This window comes from Gambusia affinis, linkage group LG01, assembly GCF_019740435.1.
Source record: "Gambusia affinis linkage group LG01, SWU_Gaff_1.0, whole genome shotgun sequence".
Lineage (NCBI taxonomy): Eukaryota > Metazoa > Chordata > Actinopteri > Cyprinodontiformes > Poeciliidae > Gambusia > Gambusia affinis.
Genome location: NC_057868.1, coordinates 38,085,478 through 38,109,461, shown reverse-complemented (window position 1 = coordinate 38,109,461; position 23,984 = coordinate 38,085,478). Strand labels below are relative to the sequence as shown.

The window sequence follows — 23,984 nt, the reverse complement described above, 5'->3', positions numbered from 1 at the left end:
AGGCCAATTTATCATTTCAAGATGACGCCATATTGAAATCCCTACTTCTCCGACTTTGTCAACCAGAATGCTGTTGGTGTGTCGTCAAACTGAACTCCGAGTTTTTTGACTTCAGAGGAAACTGGAACGCAGCATTAACTCCAACGTCCCTTTTCACTTAACATCTATGAATGTCTTTGTACACATAACTCCAGTGAAATACATTGTGGCTTCTTGTAATATAAAAACAAAAGTGAAAAGACAAACCAAAAAAACACACACACACAGGACTATAAATGAATGTTCTTTTGCAAAGAACTGCAGAAAAAAGAAAAGCAAAAAAACAAACAAAAGCAACAGAGGTGTTTGGGTTGACTTCAGTGAGGGGGGACATGACATGAGGAGTTAATGAGGAAGGACAGTAGATATACATATCCCCTTTGGGCATGTCTGCAAAAAAAAGAGAGGTGAGGGTTAACAGGTTAACACACAGTATCAAGAGAGCAGACACAAAGATATCGGGTGGTTCAGAGAGCTGCTCTTTGTGTGTTTTTGCGCTCTCCCCAAGCAGAATTGTTGCATGCTTAATAAGCCGTCTGATGCATAGCAGAGCGGGCGAACCACTTCTCTCCTCTGGAGCCGTCAATTATTAGAAAGCCACGACCGTTCCTCACAGGCACAGCATTCACTAGAGGGGTTGTCACCTTAATAGTCCTCAAATGGTGCTTAAAGTCACATTATGCGGGCCGAGTGTTAGAAGGTGAAGACAAATGGAGATGTGCCGGTGGATATACCTTCGGGATTAAAACAGCAAAACCAAATCTGATGTGAAAAAAGAAATAAAAAGATTAGAGAATCACTTGCTTTACCCAAAAGGCCAAGGCTCCATGCAACTTGGACCAGATCAAATAAAACATGAACAGAGAGTTAAGTGAGTCTTTGGTCTTTCTTCGCTCTCCATTTCCAACAAAGCCATCTTTTGTCGGCTCTCAGCAGGCTGCACAGAAACGGGCCTGTGGCTTGCAGGCTGCATGGAAATATGTCTGGACGGCATGGGAGGGAATAAGAAAAAAAAACAACATAAAAATTAGCAGTCTAGGTTCATGTCATAGACCAAAGTATCTAGAGGTATTATTATCTGCAGAGTTAATGATAATGAGAGATCAATTCTGAGCTCACAGGACTGAGTTACTGTAAAAAGCAGCAGCATGAAAATCCCATGGGCATTTCTGGGGGATGTAGCTGGATGGGAGGGTGGAAGGGTTACGATTAGCTTAATTATGCATAAGATCTGGAAATGAATTCCAAATCCTTCATGTCTCTTGAGCTTTCGGGAAATGGGAATAGTCTTTTAACGTAGCTGCCAGGGCTGCTTCCCTACACGGTATGCTGCTTATCTGTGTTTTCATGTGAAAACAATCACAGTTTCTGAATAGTATCCTTTTATTGAAATTTAAGAACAGGATTGGGTGTCCTTCAGTCGTTAACAGGATTATGAATAAGTGAACAAGATTGTGACAAAGGACTGTTTTCATATAGGACAACTTTTTTATGAAGTAAATTATGATTTTGATCCCTTAGAAAATCTTTTCATCTTTTGTGGAGAATAAAAAGATGAAAGATGAACAGATGAAAACATCGTGAGAAAAGATGAAAACAACATAGTAAGGATTTTTTTCTTCAGGATGTTGTGTATGCAATTTTAATGAGATGTTTGCAGACTATAATGCAGAATGGAAAAGGGAGACTTTTACATTTAAAACTGTATTTTGGTGAAAACAATGACAAAATGAAGGTCTGATCTTTGATGCACTCCTGTTCTGAATAGTATATGCGTATAGGCATCGAAAGTGTGGAAATTCATTTATTTTTTTCTTATTATTCATAAGAATGTATTTGATCATCTGAGATGAAATTTCAAGCCCTCTAAATACATATTAAGTTTTTTTTTTTTTTTACAGTTTTCAATAAAACTGTAATATTTACATTTACACATCTCCAGTCATCCGAGTGACACTTCTTGAGGCCTGTTCTAAGAGAAAAACTTTTTTATTTCAAGACATTGGAAAAATGTCTTGTTATAATATGCCAAAGGAACTAGAACTTTTTTTAAATTAAAAAAAAATAAATTTTAAGAATTACTGACTTGAAATAAGCTCTTATATCTTGTTGAAAATTTTATTCTAAGTTAGTTTAGTCTTATTTCAATGCTGGTCCTTTGCACTAGAAATTAGACCAAAATTACTTGGTAAGACTTTGTGCTTTTGCAGTGAAGAGATGCTAAAATCACAGCGCTGTACGGTGGCCTGGCATGACAACTACAACTGATTTAAACATGTAACGTTTACCCAATCAACATGTGAAAATACCAGACTTCAGTCTTGTGTAAACGTAGGCTCAGAAAGTATGTTGTCAGTTTCTTTAAGTTTCAAGCATCCAAGATATCGAGGTGAGTTAAGCGTCTCAACAATGTTCGTGACATTCAATAATTGTATTATTTGGTTGCGGGGTTTTCTATGTGTAACAAAAGTTTCCAAAACTCTATTGCAGGCTGACTCAGCTGAGATCATATTTTGAATGTTGCAGTGTGGTAAGATGGTGCTGGAGCGTTATCGAAATACGCTGTTGAAACAAAATGCTTTCTTGTACATTGATAAGCTATTGCTTATGACTGGACATGTAATGCATGTAATGATCAAATGTCTAACAATTTGCTTAAAGAAAATTTCCCATTTATTGGATTCTTACTTGTTAGAAAATGTAAACAATTCATTTGCACTATTCTTGAATATATTCTATTCAAGACAGTAGCAGTAATGCTAAGGTGGTTTCCACTGTGCATAATAATGCATATTAAAGTATGTGTTGTGTTTAAACTTTTAAACAGGCTGTTATTAGTGTTTTAAGAGGGTGTCTCAAGTATTCGTGGATGGCTGTGGTCCATAACCCCCAATGAATACTGCAGGGCTACTGTACTGATTTAGTAGATCACAACAATTTTTTTTTTCTGGTATTCCAAAGGTAGTATTCCACTGTAGACATGTTTCCGTCTCATGCTGGTGGTGTTGTACAAAACCACAGCTGCAATCATCACATCAGGTGGTAAAAGTTAAGACATGTTTAAAACGGCACTTTCCAAGGCTTTAAAACTGGAATTTGACACAAATTATGTGTGCTGAAACAGGAGCACCATCTAATACACGAGTTTGAGGAGTCTATAAATGCCTTTAAGGCACTGATTTCTTATGCAACTGGATAGCACTTATCTCTGGTAATATGTTCAAGCTTTTGCAACCTAATAAATAATAAATGCTCAAGTTTCATGATCTGAGATGTCTTGCAGATTTTCATGACCAACAGTTCTTCTGATGCTGACATTAGTGGCTTGAGCAGTTTAAAGGTGGTCATTTCAGTCCAGAGCACTGGTTAAAAGCAAAACGACCTGATTCTGAATGTGACCACTGCTCTGGACATGTCACATAGTGCACATCAGAGCCAGATGAATGTCAACCTAGTCCACATAAGTGAGCTCAGCGAACAGCAGCTGCCAGACCACAGGAAGATACTATCGTGTTTTTATTGCATTTGCATCAGCAGACATCGGATTGCGCATGCATAACACATTGTTCCCATGTAGTGGATAACATATTGGGAGACACACTGTACTTATTTAAAATTGGTTGTAGTATTGGTGGTAAATGTGATTTATCAGAGAACATGTACAAGGGATCAGAGAGTTTGCATGCATGTACAGAGAGTTTGCCCAGTGTGAAAACATCCATGCGAGTCTGAAGGCAGCCTGATAGATGTCTTCTGTCAACTTAATGCCCCCTATGTGATTATTGCAAGGGGAGGAGGGAGTGGAAAGGCTTTGGCTCCTGCGTCACTTGCCGCCAATTGTACCATAATCCAACCCCGCTAGTTCTGTACAGATTATCAACATCTATTCCCTAATCGTGTTCACCAAACGCAGCAATGAAATTCCATCTGTGGCCCGTTAAGCAACACGGATGCTGAAAAGGCAAGAGAGGGAAGACCGGTCCAACTGTGGCGAACAACAGCAGCTGCCGCGAGCCTCAGCAGACGCATGTACTGAACCATATGAAGCATGAACAACCGTTTAGGTGGGTTAGTTCCTGGTTCTAAGCAAACACAAGGTTTTTCACCTGGTTTCTCAACAGTAGCAACTAAACAAATAGATGTTTAGTTGTGTTTCCACAAGAGCACCACCTTTCCACAGTTCCTATTTGGATTCATACAGTCCTGTGGAAGAAAATCCCTTCTGCTTTTACTCTGTGGTAGAAAACCAATCACTAGAGGATTGTTTCTATTAAATGAATTTTTAGTTAAACCAACAAAGTCCTCTGTCAACTCAAACTATGCATTAATTGTGATTATTTTAAATTAACTGGCTTAATTTCACTTGATTTCCACATGATTACTGTCTGACCTTCAGAATCAAGGTTCCTGCCTAAAACTTGAAATAGGACACAAGAACTCAACTCCTGTTTTTAGAAAAGTTTGAAGAAACATAATCTTGATGCTGGTGTGATTTGCAACTTCAGTGCCTCTCCAAGTTGGATTTTCAGAGTAAAATGCTCGATAAAGTTGTAGAAACTCAGCTCAGATTCTGGCTGACTCAGTTACGGATCTCTGATTCGCTTTGTTCAGTCTGTATTTCTAAAGCAGCATTCCAATGAGACTTCTTTAATAAAAGTTCAGAAGGAACCATTAATGGTTGCTGATGTAAAATGCTCAGTGTTGATGGTGTTGCTGCCTCTCCATTGGGCTGGTTATCTTCTTATGTATCTGACAAGAAATTCTGCAACAAGACAGACCTGAGTCTCTGCTCCTCTAATCTGTGTAGTTCCACAGGGGTTGGTTCTGGGCCCATTATGATTTTCTTTTTACATTCCTCAATTTGCTAACATTGCTAATTTTTTAATGATATTTCTTATCACATTTATGCTGATATACAATTGTATCTTTATTTTAAACCAGACCAGGTGGTTAAGCTGTTCACCCTTGTGCAATGTTTATCTCAGATTAGTGGATTTCTTTACAGTAATTGTCTGGTTTTAAACCCAAATAAAAGAGAGACTTTGAGATATTAGCTGCCAGGCATCTGCATCTTAAAACCAGTCAGAAAGTTTTCTCCTTTTGCCCAGTGTAAAATCAAAGAGTTACACTCAACTCCTCATTATAATTTCTTATGTCTGCAAGCTATTCTGAATGCAACAGTCAGACTTTTAGTTAAATCTTACTTGTGTCAGTTTTTAACCAAACATTTTGCAACTGCAGAATCTCCTGGTTGTTCCACATACTTAGTTAAAAATTAAGGGCCTTTCAGTCAGTGGCTCCAAAACTGTAGGGTAATTTTTCCGTTACAGCTTCATTTTGCTGCTTATGTTTTTTTTTTAAACAAAAAACTATTCTGTTCTCCCAGACTGCTATGTTTTTATATATGTGATTTATAATGTACAATACTTTGCGACTTTTATGTCTGAACGTTTTTTAAATAAACTTTACTCATTTACTACTCTAATCCTTCAAGATCTAGAGAACTTTCTGTAATTGATTAACAAATTTGTTCTGCTCTCTACCAGAAAATCCTTAAGGATCTGGTGTGGTTCAGTTATTTCAATCTTACCAGTAAGTCCACCCCTGAATGGCTACGAAAAGACAAAATTAGAGTTTTGGAGTGGCCCAGCTATAATCTGGGTTGAAATTCAACTGAGATGATGTGGCGTGACCTTCAACTAGCCATTCATGCCTGAAAACCATTCATTGAATTGAAACAATAGTGAAAATAAGAATGGGACTCAAATTCCTTCTCTGCAAAGTAGAAGACAGATTACCAGTAACACTTCAGGGCTGTTGCTGCTGGAGAAACTGGTTCTAAAGTTCAATTAGTTCTTAATATGGGGCAGAGTTGGTTTTAATTGCAATCATTTAATAACTCTTGTTTTTATTTATTTTCTCCTCATCTGATACCAACATTTGTTTGATAATCTTCTTGTCATGTTTAGCCTGCTTTAATCTCAATTTGTCTTGAAAGTCCAGTTTATTTGGGGAGGCGTGAATGCGCAATCAAACTCTGATGCTTAGAAATTATAAATTAATTATAAATAAACTTGGATTGTTTCAAAGTGTAAAGCAAACCGCACCAGCTGAAAATGTGATAAATGTTGAGTCTACTGGACTGTCAGGAGTGAAAACACCCTAAAATACAATGCAATAAAAATGCTACAATCTGAATCAAGAACTCTGGTAACTATGTTTTTTATAACACTGAGTATCAGAATGTTATGAAGATGATGTATCACAGCAAAAAGCAAATAATGGAAGAAGAATCAGAAAGTTCCTCCATGTTTGGAGGTCTGCAGGTAAACATTCCCCCACCTCCCCCAGTGCCAGGACTGCATCCTGGATGAAGTGTGTGCAAAGGCTGAACACTGGCAGCACAAAGATGGGGAGGAGGTGAAGTCAATATTTACTGCGGCACACACACGCACTCGCACGGTCCCACTGTTGCCATGGAGGTGATTCCAAGCATTCCACAAACCAACAAATTGCACAGATGTAAGATAGCCACACACACACCCACCCACGCACGCACGCGCCCACACTTTCTGGGCCAAAACTCTCAGAGAGCACTGCATACCGATCTGATGAAGAAAAAGGCAAGATTAGTGGAGGCTTTGTGAAATATGTGGGACGTCTGACACTTCCTAGAGGCATTCAGGAACAGAGATGGAGGGGGAATAGACAGAGAACCGGAGGCAAGGTGAAATCACCTGCAAATATTTTCTGATAGGTCAAAGGGAGTTTCCAATTTTTAAAAATTACATCATGTTTACTCATTTACTTTACGGAGCCTGAGGATCTTTGGCTTCTATCACAGAATCCTGGTCTGTGAGCTCCTATCCCTTTCACTGTGTGGAAGCGTGTGTGCACAGTAAATTTCTATGCAGCGGTATACAACAAACAAAAGTGATCCAGAGCTTTTTCTTAATCACCTTTAGTTTGCCAAACGCCACAGTGAAGCAAGCATTAAAATAATTTGAAAAGCCAAGCAGCTGGATGCGGTATCCTAACCCCAGGGTTAACTGGGAGTTTTTTTTTTTTTTTTGTTCTCATCCAAATAAATGCTTCTGGCAACTACTGCAGGTTCACAGATTTTCTGTCATCCCCTGCTCCTAATCTGAATGTGACATGTATCAAATTATTTTGGGATTGAGGCTCAGAAAGAAAATATCTGGGCCATTTCAGATGGAGGGTGGTGTCGCTTTCTGCTGAGCACATGTGACCAAACTTTTAGCCAAAATCGGCACGTTGAAAGTAATGAGTATAGTACAAATTATTGTACTGTGATCAAATTATCCAAGAAATGCTGTATTTTAAGGAAACAATGTAGAAAACAGCAAATTATTGAAGGAGTTTAAGATTAAGTCAAGTTGTATAATTGAGAGAAATTGCTTTTAGTCTGCTCCCAACCATAAAAACAAGAACTTACTTGGAAAACATTGGCTGTATTTAATCAAGGTTAATCAATAGAAGTACCAAAGTGATATTTGTGGCCCAACTTGCTATGATTTTAAAACAAAAGTGAAAGAAGGATCTATAAAATAAGATTACGTTGTGGTTTAGCTAACATTTTCCATTTAATACGATTTAAATTAGTTATTGACAAAACTCAAAAGTACAAAACTATAGAAAGTGTCCACCTGCATCAGCTCCAAACAAAAATTATTCCAATGGCTTCAAATGGCTTCTGGGCTACACTTTGTTTTCTTTATCTTTCCCACCCATTCCATTAAGCTGAGTAGGTCAACATGCTCAAAACGTCACTCTTCACGTTTCTGCTTTTAACACCTCAAAATTAGGGTTTTTAAGGATTACATCACTACTTCAGTTAAACAGGTAACCGCCCTTATCCAGAACAATCCCTAATGCAGATTTCCAGGCTGGGTGAGGTCAGCATACAAGCGAGGTCGGTTTATGTCTACCGTTTATGTGTCATGGTTGAGCTCATGTTCGCATGTCATCTTGAAATTGGCACTTGCCAGAGGCTGGAGGTAAATTAGATCAATAACATCACAACAGCAGCGGGTTTTCATTCAAAAACAAAATTGAGAAAATCAGTTGAAAGACATAGTATTATGGTATTTCATTCCTGGTGAAATGCAGTCAGTAAAATCAATAAACCTTTTTTATTTATTTTTTTTACAGAAGAGTCAAAACATGAAGCTGAACTCCAACAATTTATCTTTAATGAGAAGTAGAAAAAACTGAAAACAACAAGTTGCGTTGCTGACTAGCAGGAATAGGGAGTACAACAAAACGACAACAAGAAAACATGTTTTTTGCCCCCCAAATGAGTTTTCTATTGCTTTTCTGCTGGTCCAACCAATGGACCTGATCGATGAGCGCCCCCTGTGGTGTCTAAGAAAATGACATGTTAATTCAAGGCTGGTCATGCTGAAGATTGGTAGCTTATAATTCAGTGGTTTCTAACTTAACTGCATTTGATCATCTTACAGAGATAGAACTGTGAGACCACTTAAAAATAATTTGAACGTTGGATAATACTAATAGTATTTTCATATTTGGTCTGGCTTTAGGAACAAACAAGACTGAGGCAAGCATGAAAAGGAGAATCATGCTTTAATGATCACAGATTTGTTAAATCTCTATATGCAAAAAAATGGATTTTTTTGTGTTTGTGAAAAAATAGAGTTTGAAGCCCCATTTCTCCTTCCATCCAGAACAGACTTTGGTTTATTCTTGTGACAGACAACAGAAGGAGATTCGTACTCAGATTTCCTTTGCATTTAAGAATTTCCACTGTCTGATGTTTTCTGAAGTGTTACCCTGCTTTTAAAGCACAAAAAAGTAATTTATTCCATTGGCATGTTATTTTGCTTATGGCAAGACATTTTTCCCATATTATAAGTGAAATAATGCACTGATGGAACAATAAATTTTTCATCAAAATTAAGGAATTACTGACTTAGACCTAGCTAAAATATCTTGCTAAAAATATACTTGTGAGTTGGTTTTGTCTTATTTCAAGTGTACCAAGACAGTTTCACTAGAAACTAGAGCAAAATCACTTGGTAAGATTGTGCGTGTAGTTTTCCTGTCACTCATGAAATCTTCTGAACTTTGGATTCAGGACAAGAAACATACGAAGCATGCACTAGGATCTCAGCAGTACTGTGTGAGTATTCCTGCAGACAAATATTGAAGTTGTGTTAGTTTTGGCATGGAGTCCCTCCCTAACCTTTATATCCCTTCTTCCCCGAATCCTGATCTGTGATCATTAGGAGCACGTGAAATCATCAGTTCCAGTTATGAGCCTCTGAAATGGGGGAGGGAGAAGAAGTAGAAGATAATCCTCAAGAGCTTTGAGTCCATTCCTTCCACGACCCCTCACCCCCTAGATTAGTCCTTCATAGTCTATCTCCATCCTTACACTCTTCCCCTTATTTTTTTTCCTCCAATCCCTTTTTTTTTCAGACAAAATGGAAAAGAAAAAAGCTTTCATCCGTTCAAGTGTCAGCAGTATATCACTTTAGCTGGGGGAAAAGACGCTCAAGCATCAGGGAAATGAAAAGGTCCAAAAAACTGGCAGAGGCTAGATCAAAAAGGCACTTTAGATCTCTTCCAGCATCACACAGGGCTGTGTGTTGTTGCTTCCTCGCAGTGAACTGGAGTACTGTACAAGCAAAGCCTTAAGTTCACCCCTTCTCTTCACATTTCAAAGAGGCTGCATTTGATCCACTCGATTCCACGGAGACTGGAATATGCCTCACACTTCAGTGAGTTAAAGCTTTTCCAGCACTTGTACCGTTTAGCTTCTCGTCAGCACTGCCATGCAGGATGAGGAATCCCGACAGTGCTGAAATACAACACCCTCCGTCCCCAGGGACTTTACATAAAATACGCAGACAGACATACATATATAGGTACGCTAAACATAACTTCATCTGCATGTAAAATGAACCAGGTGTTCTTGAGGCAGTCCGAGGCTCGCTGGTGTTGCTGGGCCCAGTCACGGCTCTGGAATGCAGGGCTGGGAATGAGGCGAGTTTAAACCTCACTCCTGCTCCCACAGCCCGGAGCAGAAATGCGTTTGGGGAAGCAGGTATAGACAACCGTCCGTCTGGGTTGGCATCCTGCTCGGGCGCTGCCGCGGTGCATGCTCTGTGGTTGTTCAAACTGCTGTGAAAACATTCTAGCTCACGTTGTTTATTATCAAAATTGAATTAAAGGGTGTGTGGAGGGTGCTGCATTGTGCCTGCTCATCAGTTCTTACTCCCATTCTGTGTCTTTGAAAACACCTCAAGTAATGAGGAGCCCCGTCTTCACTGGGGATTCTTTAGGTTTAAAGCAGGAAACAAAGTTTCCATCATACAGTTCTGGCAAGTTCCACTAACCTGCAACTTTTAGATGCATCCATGCTCCAACACACCTGATTCACATGAAGGGTTCATCACCAGGTTTTTGCTGACCCGCCAAGAATGGAATGCAGCCTTTTCATTCAAGTTTGTTGGAGAAGGGATGCGTCTAAAAGTTGCAGAACAGTAGCAACTGTTCCAGAGGTATGCAGGTCCAGTAAGACCTGGAGTGTTACTGGAGTGTTAGTCAAGTCAGGTCAAGTTGATTTTCATGGCATATTTAAGTAACAAAGCAGAGAAATGGTTTGTGGTGTTAATTTTACAAGGAAAAAAGAGAAATCCTTCAAACGCTAACATCTGACGCCATTCCATTCTTGCATACATTTTAGTTTGGTTTGTGAAAGCGAACCACGCCAGCTGAAAATGTAACAAATGTTGCAATTTTGGTCCCCAATCAAAGTCTATTGGACTGAAACTCTGGATAAATGACTAATTTTCACATTTTGCTCAACAATGAAATGTGTAACCTTTTTTAAATGACCATGCCAACAGGCTCTTTCAATGAAAATATAAGAAAAACTGGATAAATGAAAATATTTGGGAGTACAGTGCAAAAGCACAAAGTCTTACTAATTATTTTTGGTCTAGTTTCAGGTGTGAAAACACACAGAGGCACACAGGACAAACAACCATACACACCACACACTCTTACCTAAGAACAATTTAAAGAGACCAATAAGACACCAGTCATGTTTTTGGACTGTGGGAGAAAACCGGAGTACCCAGTGAAAACCTCTGCATGTACAGAGAGAACATGCAAACTTAGTGCAGAATTAAAAACCCCTGCACCTTATTTCTATAAAGCATTTTATAAACATTAGTGCTTCCAACTGCATCACAAAGAGGAAAGATTAACAACAATTAGAGATCAATATTATGTTTCTAAACTGAAAGTGAAACAAAAGATCATAAAAAAATCATCCTTCCTTGGAGATAGACAAATAAACCAAGCAGACACAAAATATGTCCATGTCACGCTTCATCATCAAAACATAACTGCTTCCTGTCGTGACATTTCCATAGCAGATTGGAGGGCGAGGCCCCCCGACACTGCAGTAATTTCCTCCATTTTATTTAAACCACCCCTTTGTTCACAGGGCGCCCTGATTTCAATATTCAAATGCAGGTCGGTGGGGCAGCAGAGCACTGAACCAGACGCCGACTGCGAGGCAATCAGTGCAGAGCTGAGAGCTGGTGGCCACGCCTCTGCTCTGTATCTCATCGGAGTCTGACATCAGCACGGATGGGTGAGATACCAGGGGTCACGGCCTGAAGAGAGGACAGAGCCGCCACTTCCTGAAAACGTTTCAGCTGCCAGAAAAGGACTGACACACAGACATGCTGCAGTTTGCTGAGGTCAAACTTTACGTTGCACAAAGCCACTCTAATGCAAAAGCAAGAGAAGACATTTGATTTCAAAAAGGCAACACAAACTAAAGTTTTGGGTTTGTAGGTGGAATAAATTACTAATTTCCACATTTTGTTCAATAAAAATTTTTCAAACAGCTACCATGCTAACAGGTTCCAAAAAAATAAAAAAATCTGGAAAAATTAAAAGATTTGGGCCCACAGTGCAAAAATACATCATCTTTTTGGTTTAGTTTTTCGTGCAAATGTCATAGGACACTTGCAAGACAAAACTAACTTACAAGTAACTTTTCAGAAGAATATAGGAGCTTATTTTAATTAAACAATTCTTTAAAAGTGATGAAAAAGTACTAGATATGTTCTAAGTGAAATATTCTGTCACTGAAACTACGACTTTTCCCATAAATATTAATGAATTATTGACTGATAACAAGCTCATATTTCTTGCTGAAAAGTTACTTGTAAGTTTGTTTTGTCTTATTTCAAGTATACAAAGATATTTGCACTAGAAACTGGACAAAAATACGTGGTAAGATTTTGTATTTTTCCACTGTACTGTCAGAGGGAATGACACATTTCGTGTCCCATCTGACGTTGGTGGAATAAGTAGATTTATTTGGACCAGAGGTTCAGTCTAAAAGAATCCCCAATTTCCACTAAAACCTTCTCTCCATCCCATGTACACTGCGGTGATTCTCAGAGGATGGAGACCGGCACGTTTTAAACGCACAGCTGCGCCTACACAAAGCCACACACACAGAGGCATCTTCTCTAAAAGCCAAAGACTCTTTTCCTGTCACAAGAAAATACAAGCAGAGCGACGAGAATAAGGGGGCGAGAGGGATCGCTTTTCCACTGAGGCAACAGTGGGTGGATTGAGCGGGAGATGGGTGGCCTGTGTCACCCTGGCCCGTTCCCAGAGCAGAGGGACAGGAAGTGGCCAGGGGATCCTGGGAGGATACAAGCCATCCTCTGTTTGTCTGCATCTACACTATCTGGTGCTCCATTCAAATGGTCAAGAGATTGAGAGCTTGGAGGAATATTTCAGAGTGAATGGACTATGCATCCAGACTATTCAGCCGCCTTTATTATGCAGCGGTCATCTTTGGGGCGGAAACCGTCTCTAAATCTGTGTCAAACAGAGTGAAATTCAGAAACTCTCAGTTAACAGGGCCGCAGAGAAGTATGCACTGATTCACTTTTTTAACTTCAGAATACAGATAAAGATATCTGAGGTTTAGTATCAGCCAATACCGGTTCGATACAGAAAAACAGTGATGACTTTACGCAAAGCGTTTCTTTTTTTTAAACACAAACATTAATGAACTGAATTACAAATGTATTTATTATTATTTCTTCTTATTTCCTTTATTTAACCAGGCAAACCCCCACTGAGATCTAGATCTCATTTTCAAGAGGGACCTGAGCAAAAGTCTGTAATACACAGCAACCTGGTTTCAAAATAAAATACTTGATAACTCTGCACAAGTACAGCACAGTAATGCACCAATAGCTTCAGAAACCTGGCCAAACATGTAAAAAGAACACAACTTTAATTTGTTCAGTCAGCCAATTTCAAACAAATAGTAAGGAAACTGAAACTGACAAAGCAATAGGTTGACTATCTCAGCCAAACAAGTAAAACTTAGGGGTGCACCGATAAATCAGTCTCAATTTCTTTAATTTTAAGAGATCAGCTGATACTTACATGTGAAGTAGATCTTATCTGGTACTACAAAACTCTAAAAATCAACAACTGTCCCCTCAGACAGTTGGGCTCTGCAGTGAGAACCCAACTATCCATGACCATGGGTCAGTCTGGGTCAGTCTGTTTGACTGACAGACTGACCCACTGGGTCCTTAAAGATCGCCCAGAAAACTGCAATCGGTGCACATCTAGTAAAAATATATTGCGAATAACCTTCTTTCAAATGGTTCAGAGAGTTCAAGTAGGAATTCTAAATTTATTGCTAAATATTTAATTAGATGTGCGTCGATCTGAATCGGGCACATTGTCACCAATACCTCATCTAGAAGCTTTTTTCAATTCCAAAGCCGATACGGATATTATATATCAGATTGGAGCATCTCGAATGAAAAGTAAAGCAAAGAGCTCACGAAGCAACAAAGAAGTGAAAAAGAGCCAAACTAGGCGGCTGAGGCTTCCATTTCAAACAGAAACAGAGAAACAGAGCAACAGGACGGGAGCGATGTGAGAACAGGTGGCAGCAGCATTCCCATGCTCAACCATATGCCCGCGTACCAAGCCGGACACTAATTAGCACCAAATCTGGGCCAGAGCGACAGACGTTTCGTGTCTGCAACATAAAAAATTCAAAAGCCTGAGTCAGCAGGGCGCAATCGCAAATCTCATGTCCCATTTTTGGATACATGATCCGTTTCTGACATTCCCCTGCTCAGAGTGCCTTTACACCGAGTCAGCAGGGAACTGAAGGAGATCGGTGCTGGAATCACAACGCGGCTTTCTTTCGAGCTCTGAAACCAAATGAGGATCATGTTTTTTTTTAGAAAAACAAAAGGCAAGCTCCAATTTCTACAGCTGCTGCTACAGTAAAGACTCATTTACAATTCCTGTAATTTGTGAGCTGCTGTTTTTGTTTCTGTTCCAGTGGATTATATTTACAGTTATCGTAAAAAGGAAGAGCCCGCATATTCAGATTCTTAACGTCGTATTTATTAGGGCGTAATAATCTGGTGTCCACCACAGACAAACCTCAAGCGTTCAAAAATACAACAGAATCCAAACGGCCCTTATTTACTAAGCAAAGACAAAGACAAAACTGAAAACCAAGCGTGACAGGCTAACTACAGTGGCTTGTTGAATCATCTTTAGCAACAATAACCAGATGTACAAGTTTTCTGTTTGACTTTCCCAGTCTCACATTATTGTTGAAAACATGTGAACTCATTTTAAAACATGCCTTCACTGCATAGATGAGCCAATTCAGGCCAAACTTTACAGTACCTTGGAAAAGTATTCATCACACTAAACCCAAAATAGTTGACTTTGCCAGAACATAGTTTGGAAACCCATTCTAGTTTTTACAAAATGATGAAACTATAGATGTTTACACTGCAAAAACACACAAAATTTGACCAAGTATTCTTATTTAGTTTCTAGTGTAAATATCTTAGCACACTTAAAATTAGACAAAACTATCTTACAAGTAACACAAGAAAGATATCTGATTAGTGAAGTAATCTGCTATTGGAAATGGCACTTTTTCCATCATTATTAAGGAATTATTGACATAAAACAATAAATATCTTGATGAAATGTTCATTGTAAGCTATTTCTGTTTTATTTAACATGTATTAAAATATCTGTACTGGAAAATGAACTAAAATTAACCGGTAAGATTCTGTGTTTTTGCAGCGTAGATGTGTTAAATTAGAAACGCAATGTGTTTTATTGAGCTTTCTGGGAAAAATCAACACAAAGTTCTACATAACTGTAAAATGGAACAAAAATGAGCATTTTTTTATTTCTTAAAACTAAAATCTGAGATGTCTGTTGGTAGGCAGACTAGGCAAAGGCAACATTAAGCAGAGAAGCAGCCAAAATCTACTGTCAGCTCCATGTTAACTTTGGAGGAGCTACAAAGATTGATTGCTCGTGTGAAAGGAGCTGACAAGACAACAATTAGTGGTGCAATATTGTGTTGCATGTTGCTTGGTGAAGTGATATTACTCAGAGAACATTAACAATAGATATGAGAACAACTGAGTCATTTATTATCAACCAATGAAATGATGATGTAGAGTGATTCTATCAGTCTTCTTTTATCTGAGACTTTAGATACAATCCAATACTTATTTTGGACCGATTTGTCCATATTGGATCGGGACAAACATATATTTTATAATACCTGCACAGTCATATTTTACTGTGCAAATTTGATCTGTTTTTATTTTTAGATTTTTTCACTTTTCCGTTAATATGCATGCTCTCACGTACATCCACATACCGCTGTGAGATTTGAATTTCCCCACTAGGGAAGATCAAGTATATTATTCTATTTTATTTAATTAGCTGCTACTTATTCTCCTAAATCTACTTTATGCAGAAAGGCCAAGCTTTTTGTCTTCATTTAATATATAATGATGATAAATCTGTGTATTTCTCTACACTTCATGTTAAATTGAAATAACTGTAGAAGACTAAATAATTTCTAAAACCCTGCAATTGAAGAGCGCGCAATATCTTTTTACCATGACTGTATTCTTTATGATATCATAAAAATTAAAATTTCATCTTCACAGCTCAGTGTCAGTGCATCCGCACTGGTCCTAAAGGAAAATGGGACACCCACAAAATTAAATGAAGTCATCAAGCTGCAAGCTCGACTGCAGCCTCTTTAACTTGCCTGCACATTTTTGCTTCATTGCGGTTAAAAGCAGCTTATTGAATTTGACTCGAAAGATTCCCTTTAGCCATGCAATCTAGAGTTGTGGACCACCCTGAATCCTTCCTTTGCAATCCCTGAGAAAAGCCGTTCAAAGGAAGTTTTAAAAAAGTGGAAGTGACCTGTCCTAAAGCCGATATCGATGCTCCCGGAGCGGCAAGCTCAGAAAACGCCCCCCCCCCCAAAAAAAAACAAACAGTTCATTGATGCCAGGCTCAGTGTATCAGCCTGACACACACAGAAACCTCCTGTATTAGCGAACAAAGGCGCCTGTGCCTGGCCACGCTGCCAATTAGCAGGAATTTGAACCTCAAGAGGCACTTTCCAGCAACCTCATTGGAGCTGACACAAACATATTTGGCTTTCTCTGGGATGCATTCATGGGATTCCAGGGAGCATTAGGTCCCCTCTGCGGAGTTGAAGTCTGACAGTTGAGGAAATGCAATGAACCTTTTCATGCTGCTTCTGCTCAGCATCAGCTGGCTGCACCACTAACACTGCAGGAGGGTCCTTAAAGTGGCATCAATTAGCAATTTAGAAAAAAATATATACACAGCAGCAGAGAGAAATAATTAGGGATGGTCTGTTGAATCTGTGTTTGCAGAAGCATCAGTTTCTGTAATGCCAAAAACAAGGGAAACCAGTGTTTAGGTTTGTTTTTTTTTGTTGCTGCATAACATTTTAATTCTTTCAGGAAAATGTATAAAAAACGAAAAAAAAAAAAAAAAATAGAGCACAAACCCCTTCTGGCAGAATCTGGAGGATTAGTGGTTTGCACTCCTGATGATTATGAGTATTAGCATTTTTATTTCCATGAAAACTCACTTAATGGCGCTTCGTCACAAGTTTCTGGAAAAAAGGGTTTCAGATTTCAGAACGGATTACAGCGAGAGGAAAAAAAACAAGCCGGGGGTTTATGTGCAATATTTAGGTTTAAGGCAGATCAAAAAGCTGTGGCAACACACTGATATAGAGGCACAGCAGGCTTTGAGCGTGTGGGTGTGAGTGTGCGTGTGTATGCCAGGCGTTATATTTCAATGTCAGGATGGCAAAAATGCAGACAGTTCGACGTCGCCATGAACAGGGAGGCCACTACTTAAGTGTCTGAGAGGAACAACTTGTCTAGACGCTGAACCTGTTTGAATTATCTTCAGTAATGAAGGCAGATCCTGGATCAGTAGTCTGGCATCGATTCAGGCCTGATGTGTATACTGTAAGCAGGAGGAGGAATTGACTGAATTATTATTCAAGATCAGGCAAAAATGCTGTGGTCCAGTTGGTTTGAGGCTCTCGCTGGCACATCCAGTCTTTTCTATTATTAGTTTCACCACAGACAGTCAATATTTGGACATTTGAGCCATGCTGAGTGGGAGACGCTAATCCTGAAGCGTGTCGGTTAAAGTGTGTGGGGTTGTGGGAACGGAAACCGTGGCTTGTACAGTCAGCATCTCCAGAGGCCGTCCTAACCTTGAGGTAAAGGTGCTCCGCCGCACGGGGCCCCGAAAATACACCAGATCAAGTTAATCTAAACTACAGTCAAACTTGAGGCCTGGAGGCCAAATCCAGCCCACCATAGCTTTTTATGTGGCTCTCTAAACTCTAGAGATATAAAATATAATATTATCAATTAATTCAAAACATTTTTGTCTGTTTACTGCAGAATTACATCAATGCCTCCAGTCCTTTTGCTTTTTTTTCCTTGCTAATGCATAATTGTGAGTTCATTACAAATTTTCTGCAAAATTGGTCAAAAACATTTTTGAATAATTCTAAAGCAGGAGCAGAATTTTGTTTGATACTCCTTTTTTAAAAAACGACTAGTGAATATATGTCAGCAGAAGAAACGCATGTTTTAGAAATCTATACTGTATGTCATTTTTAAATTTTAGCTTATTCAGTTTTCTCCTTAAGAATAAGATTAAGATCTAAAAATATATGATATAAAACAAAACCAAACTTACACAACAGTTTAGAATTGTCTTTAGCATACTACGTTCAACCCCATTACTATCTCTACCCTAAACATTTTCATACATTATTTTTTAAAAGCTTATAAAAAATAATTTAGTGACTGCTGGCAAATATAGAAAACTGATTCTGATCAAAGTTCTTCTGTTAAACAAAATGTTTGATGAAAAATGACCAGTGAATTTTCATGCGTTGCTGCCCTTCAGGTTTTAAAACAGAAAAATGTTAGATTTAGGCCAATTTAGCAAATAAAAAGATACAGGCATTAAAATGCATGTTAGGGAGATATCTGACTAATACATATCGCTTCTTTTTGAAATACACTTTTTAATCAGATTTAAGGAGCCCCAGCAGTGTGTATTATGGGTTTGAAGATACAGTTATTATATCTTAATAATGACCAATAATACTAGAAAAATTATGCTTGAGATGAAAAAATCTGATTGATCAATTTTCAGTGAATGACTAAAAAAAGCACAGTTGACAAGCAAGACAAAAGCTAAAAGCCTGAAGGAAAAACACAAAGCCCCTATGCTTTCCTCCATATGGCCTTCCTGGTGTCTGCTGAACACCTCTCTCTCTCTTTCTCCCTCTCTCTTTCTCTCTCTCTTACAGCCTAAATGAACAGCAGACACACCCGTCACAGAAAATTACAGTTTCCTTTTAAATAGACTCTGCTGACTTCATTTTAAAACACCTGAAACTGAAAATAGCTAGCTTTGAGTCTTCTTTTCTCAGTCACAGCATCATCACAGTTTTGTTAGCTTGATTTAATAACCCTTCACATGATACAATAACAGATCAGTAAAAAAATAAAAAAAATAAAATAAAAATCACTCTCTTTAGTCTGATTGGCCGGTTACTTATCAAAGACGTTTTAAAAGGAATATAGCAGAATTACTTCTCGGTGCATCTATTATTTAATTTCACAATTACAACAGACACGTTTCTGTTTAGAAGCTCAAACTGGAAATTGACTCCAATATACTTAATGCACTGTAAGATCCAAAACATATTTGTAAGACCTGCTTTTTCAAAAACTAACAACTACTGAATTTCACATATAAAATGTATTTGATCCATTCTGGCAAACAAAACCTTTACTTGCATAAACTTTAAGAAAAATAATAGTTGATGTCTTAAAAAAAATAATGCACAAAACATATGAAATTCAGATGGTAAACGATAGGAATAAACTCTAGTTACAATAGTAAATCACAATATCTAAATGCTGGTACTTCCAAGAAAATGAACACAGTCGTTGTCATGTTTCATATATTTTCAGAAGCTACTTTTATTCACAGCTTCAGATAAAATGTAAAAAGAAAACAACACTGTTTATGAAACACATGGCTAGAAACAATATTTTGTAAAGAGTGTATTTGTTAAACAAACCTGTGAAAGAGCAACAAGTACAGGTCAAGGTTAAATAAGGCCAGTGAAAAATGAAACTAAGAATGGACTCTTCTAGGTCCAACTAAATCCGCCTCTGAAATTGCCAAATTAATTAAGTTCTCCATATCATTCTCTTATAGTGTTCATATTGGAATACTGTTCTAGTCTTTGAATGAAGTTTTATTAAAGTTAATTAATTGTCACTGCTGCTGGAATCCAGTAAGGTGTGGTGTGATTGCCTCATAATGTGCAGCATGGAGGTATGAAAAGTATGCAACGTATTTCCTAAGGACCAGAAATGATGGAGCAGCTGGCATTGCTTCAACAACTTACTGTTAGAGCAAGAAAAAAACCGCAACAGTGAGCAGATAAGATAAGATTCAAGACACAAAGCTGGGACTGATGCATCTGAGATCTCATTCATTTTTCATGAAGTTCTGTCTGAAGTCTGTGAAAAAAGAAAAACAAGTTTTTGCTACTCACCCTGAAGAACAGGCTGCTGGAGATTTAGTCTCTTCTCTCTTCTGGAGGTACAAATTTGGCGTCAAAACATCAATGATCTGTTCAGCGACACTTTGAGCTCACAGATCCAGAAATATAATATAATTATTTTATACAATCAGCGGACTGAAGAGGAGCGAGGAGGTGCCAAAATGAAGCCAGGCTCACTGAGGAGCGATGAGGAATCCCGGTGAAGAGGAGCGGCGGCGGTCCGGTGAGGTCATGATGGGGAAACCCTCCGGAGCTGAGGAGAGATCTTTTTTTATTTTTATTTTTTATTTCTAACTCAACAGACAGAAAACAAGAAGGTGGACAAGCGTGGCCCACAGAGATCCGTGGAAAAAGCCGAGCGACTCTGTGATCCTCTGCAGCAACAACACAGAAACAAACCGGGATCAAAACACTGGGATGTGCAGGGGCGGGGCTAGGGGCGGGGCTCGTGTGCATTCTCAGGCTCTGATTGGTCAGAGGGGAATTACGCACAGGTTTTCTGTGATTTGGCTGAATGGTGTTTCTGATGAGCGCCTCCTAACCTGAGGCTGCAGGTCCCAACCTGCGCCTGAAGTCAGACCGTGATTCACCCAGTGTCTGCATTTTCAAGACTAAACACAACATTTACCATTTAATAATTTATTAAAGAAATTTTAAAACAATTCTTCAATTCCGTGTAATCTACTGGAAAGCTAAAAATAAAGGCTGGTATGGACTAAAAAGTCTCCCAATTACAGAAAAAAATGAAATTTCTTATATCTTTGCTTTGTTCAAAAGGAATTATTTAGAACAATGCTGCCCTCTACTGTTCAAATGGGAAAACATCATCTGAATGGAATAAACTGATAAAAACTTAAACAATCACAGATTTCTAGCGCCAAATATTTATGTGGATAGCAATAAACGTACATTTTGTCAAAAATGTATAAAATTTTCCAGTGGATTTTTTAAACTACTATGTATCAATATTCTTATTACTCCAAAGTGTGTAAGTTTTAAACAAACCTGTAAAAAATTAAATCTATTTGATGATATATTCTGTATGCTTTCACAGTGTCAGGATTTGGGAGTGATTGTATTGTTTGTTCTGTTTTCTTCTTTTTGAGGGAGATTTTTTCTTAACTTTTCAGTAAATTTTTAAAATAATGTGTACTGGAACTGATAATAAGCTTTGTAACTTCACACATTGTTTATTCTACTTTGCCTATCCTGAATCACAACTATTGTCAAACTCTAAATTTGACATTTATAACATAGATTTAACTGATTTCTTAAAAATTTATTTTAAAAATAAAATTCTATAAACTCCTGCAGCAATGTTTCCTAGATGTGATGTTTCCATGTTTGTCCTGCATGAATCTCTGAGGTGAAGAAATATCAGTCATCAAAAATTCCCTTATCACTTGTTGTTTCTTATTCTTTAATGAGTTTTGAAAATTGAGCAGACATTACATTTTCCTGACTATTTGTTTCGTATCCAAACACAGGCACATCCTGGACACCCAGACTTTGTATTCAGATCTGCAAATGTTTCAGAATGAGAAGCAATCAGACAGCATTATACACAAAAAGACAAACCCCCAGCGTAATCCACGTCCAGGGGGGGAACTCATTTATAAACAGCTATTCACAACCACAGCAGTAATTTTAGAGACAATAATCTTCAGAAGTGAAGCATCGCTGAGAGGACGAAGGACAATTACCACAACATAATTAATAAGTAGATGCTGACTGTGCTGGAGAGCAGAGTATAATAAACTTTGAGAGTTTTCACAGTCACTCAGGAAACACTCAGTGGATTAAGTGTTGAACTGTTTTAGCTTGGACAGTAAATATGTTACGGCTTTAGGATTTATGATAAACACACAGCAGCTTCTGCTGAGTTACACTGAGACAATCTGCACCATGGATTCTCAAATCCATTAGATTTTACAATCGGAAAAAGTAATGGTTGCCTAAAGAAACATTACCAATGCTCTTTATGTTACACAAGAGCGTATTTTAATATTTTAACACTGATAACTAGTCTGGCTAAAACGCTTACACTTTGCATGGACTTCATATAGCTGTAGCATCATTCATTTTACTGGAATGCGTTGCTTTTTTTGGAAAAAGGTTTTGTTCTTACCCACTTTTTGTGTCCTTCATAATTATTTTTTATGTGCACAACCAATCCTGGACTAGCCACATATTCAGTTGTGATATTCTTTGGAAGGGAAAAAAACCCCCAGATTTGACAAAAGCAGGGGTCTCCAAAAATTTTGTCATGTGGGTCAAAATCATTAAGTCAAATTTTCTTTGTTTCTGTTTGTAGGTACAAAACGTGAAAAGGATTGCTCGTTTGCAAAAACTTTCAATTTTCAAAATTTGAAAATCCTTTTTCAATTTCTTTTGTGCTCATTTGAGCAAATTTGTTCTTAGCTATAAAAACAAAAATCTGGATTATTTTCTTTCAAAACACTGGCCATATTAAGCTGAGTTTAATAAATTACACAAAAGTTGAACCGGATGCAGGAAACTCGGCTTTTCAGTAAAATCTCTGGATAAACGTGGTTCTGCTTTTTATAAAGGTTTGGTTGTAAAAAGATGAAAGCTTTGTAGACTTAACATTTTAAAATTATATCTTTTTTTTGAACTGGAGTTGGTGGGGGGTAAAATAAAATCAATCCAAGGGCCACAAATGGACCCCAGGCCACACCCCCGGATGAAAGCAAGCTCCAGATTCAGATTTTGTAAAATGTGAAACCTTCAAGAAGCCGTCCACACCACATGGAGAAACTTTCCCAACAGAACTACTCTTTACTAAGGTTATAGGTTTTTTTTTAAATTATTTTTAGAGAATGATATCTATATTCATAAACTTTTAATCACCTGAGAAGCAGCCTGTTTGTGTGTAAATGACATAATATGGCCATCTATATTCTTCTGTCCTTTGCTCTTGTGCCTTTTAACACAGCAGCTTCTGCTGAGTTACACTGAGACAATCTGCACCATGGATTCTCAAATCCATTAGATTTTACAATCGGAAAAAGTAATGGTTGCCTAAAGAAACATTACCAATGCTCTTTATTGAATTTTGAAATTTCTGTGTTTTTTTCTTTTAAAAAAATGAATTCTTAGTTTTCTCAAAAATATATGGAATCGAATCACCAGAATACACACCATCAGGAGAGTTGGTGTGTATTTGGTTGTGTGTGTGGGGAGAGATGGATGGACCATTCATTCAAAAACCTCCTATTGCTTTTAGTAAACTAGATGCAAAAGCTCCCTATAATGTGACTAACTAATTAGTTGCATAATTAGACACATGCAGCTAATTGTTTATTCAGCTTGATCTCGAGCAGAATCTTTGTATCTACTTTTTAAATGAATAAAATGGCTTTGACTTATTTTCAATGCTTTGCAAAGTCTTCAGCTGTTAAACAGAAATGTGTCATAGATGCTTTGATGTTTTTACTTTTTGCCAGGCGCTTTCATGCTACACAAGTACCTGATTTTCCTGAAGGAAAAGCATTCTTTTGATTTTTGTTTTGTCTCCACATAATCCACCAACAGCGCCTTTCTAAATTTACAGCTACAAACCTCTGTGTATTTTATTGAAACTTTGCAAAATAGACCAACACAAAGTAGTACGTAATTGTGAAGTGGAACACACACAATAAAATATTTTCAACACCTTTGGCAAGTACAAATCTGATAATTGTGGCATTCTTTTGAATTGAAGGCCTTTTACTCTGATATCCCACAATGTCTGAGGCAGAACAAACGTATTTATGCTGAGACAAAATTACACAATTTTAGAGTCTAACTTTTTACCAATTGTTGTTACAAACTGAAATTGTACTTCTTTTATAACTAGGATTGATTTGGAATATTTGTATTTAAATTTCAG

The 23,984-nt window shown here is 37.9% G+C and overlaps 1 protein-coding gene across 4 annotated transcripts in view; it reads right to left on the bottom strand.

The window, feature by feature from the left end:
- Positions 1-20,473, bottom strand: part of src (v-src avian sarcoma (Schmidt-Ruppin A-2) viral oncogene homolog) — a 36,351-nt gene extending 15,878 nt beyond the window's left edge. For 3 of the 4 annotated variants that reach the window (XM_044123514.1, XM_044123517.1, XM_044123515.1), the window contains exon 1: positions 20,084-20,464. The gene's annotated coding sequence lies outside the window, so the exon portion shown is untranslated. Of the gene's footprint in view, positions 1-20,083 lie in introns of all 4 variants that reach the window. The other variant, XM_044123518.1, reaches the window with a different exon arrangement.
- Between the last annotated feature and the right edge of the window lie 3,511 nt (positions 20,474-23,984).